Raw genomic sequence first — 1135 nt, forward strand, 5'->3', positions numbered from 1 at the left:
TATCCAGGAGCAGTGGATATCTTTCCATTTCCTGAAATCCTCTACAATCTTATCTTTCAAAGTACTATTATTTTCCATGAAAAGATTTTTGACGTCTTTATTTAGATGAATTCTAAGGTATTTCATTTTCTGCGGTGCTATTGTAGAAGATATTGTTTCCCTTATTTCCTTCTCAATGTGTTTCTTATCTGTTGTTTTAATTTCCATTTCATGAATGGCTAGTGATGTGGGCCATTTTTGCATGTATTGACTACTTTCTTCCCAATATATAGGTTGTCTTGTCTCTCTGTTTGCCCTTTGTTGTGAAGGGCAAGACCTTCTCAATAAGAGGAGATCCCAGTTAATTCTTTCAAATATTTCCCTTGAAATTTGACTTTTGTTCAAGAAATATTTGCCTACCCTTACATCTTCAAGAATTCCATCTACTTTCTCTTCCAGGAGATTTAGTGTTTCTGTTTTAATGTTTAGATCTTAGATAAATTTTGACTTTATTTTTTTTGTTGGTTGTCATTTCACTTTGTTGGTAATTTCTTTTGAAGTGCAAACGCTTCTCAATAAGAGGAGGTCCCTCGTCTTAATTCTTTCAAGTATTACTCATGCCATTTGATTTTTGTTCATGAACTCTTTGCCTACGCCTATGTCTTTAAAAGTTACTCGTACTTTCTATTCCAGTAGATTTAGTGATTCTGCTTTAATGTTTAGATCTTTAATCCATTTTGACTTTAGCTTAGTGCATGGTGATAGACCTGGGTCAAGTTTCAATTTTCAACATGTAGAGAGCCAGTTTTCCCAGCACCATTTGTTAAAGAGACTATCTTTCTTCCAGTAAGCATGTTAGGCCACTTTGTCAATGATAAGGTGGGTGAGTGTATTCATACAGGCTTCTGCATCTTCTAATCTATTCTATTGATCCTCAGGTCTATTTTGTTGCCAGTACTTTGATTTCATCATAGTAACTTTGTATTACAATTTCAAGTCAGAAAATGTGGCGCTTCCTGCCTTGTCTTTGTTGACCCAGGATTGACTTTGCTATTCTAGGTCATTTCTGGTTCCTAATAAATGTTATGAACGATTTCTCCAGGTCTGTGAGGTATGGTCTTGGTTGTTTGATAAAGATTGCATTACATTTGTTCAG

Source organism: Octodon degus, unplaced genomic scaffold (genome assembly GCF_000260255.1).
Source record: "Octodon degus isolate 3935 unplaced genomic scaffold, OctDeg1.0 scaffold00008, whole genome shotgun sequence".
Lineage (NCBI taxonomy): Eukaryota > Metazoa > Chordata > Mammalia > Rodentia > Octodontidae > Octodon > Octodon degus.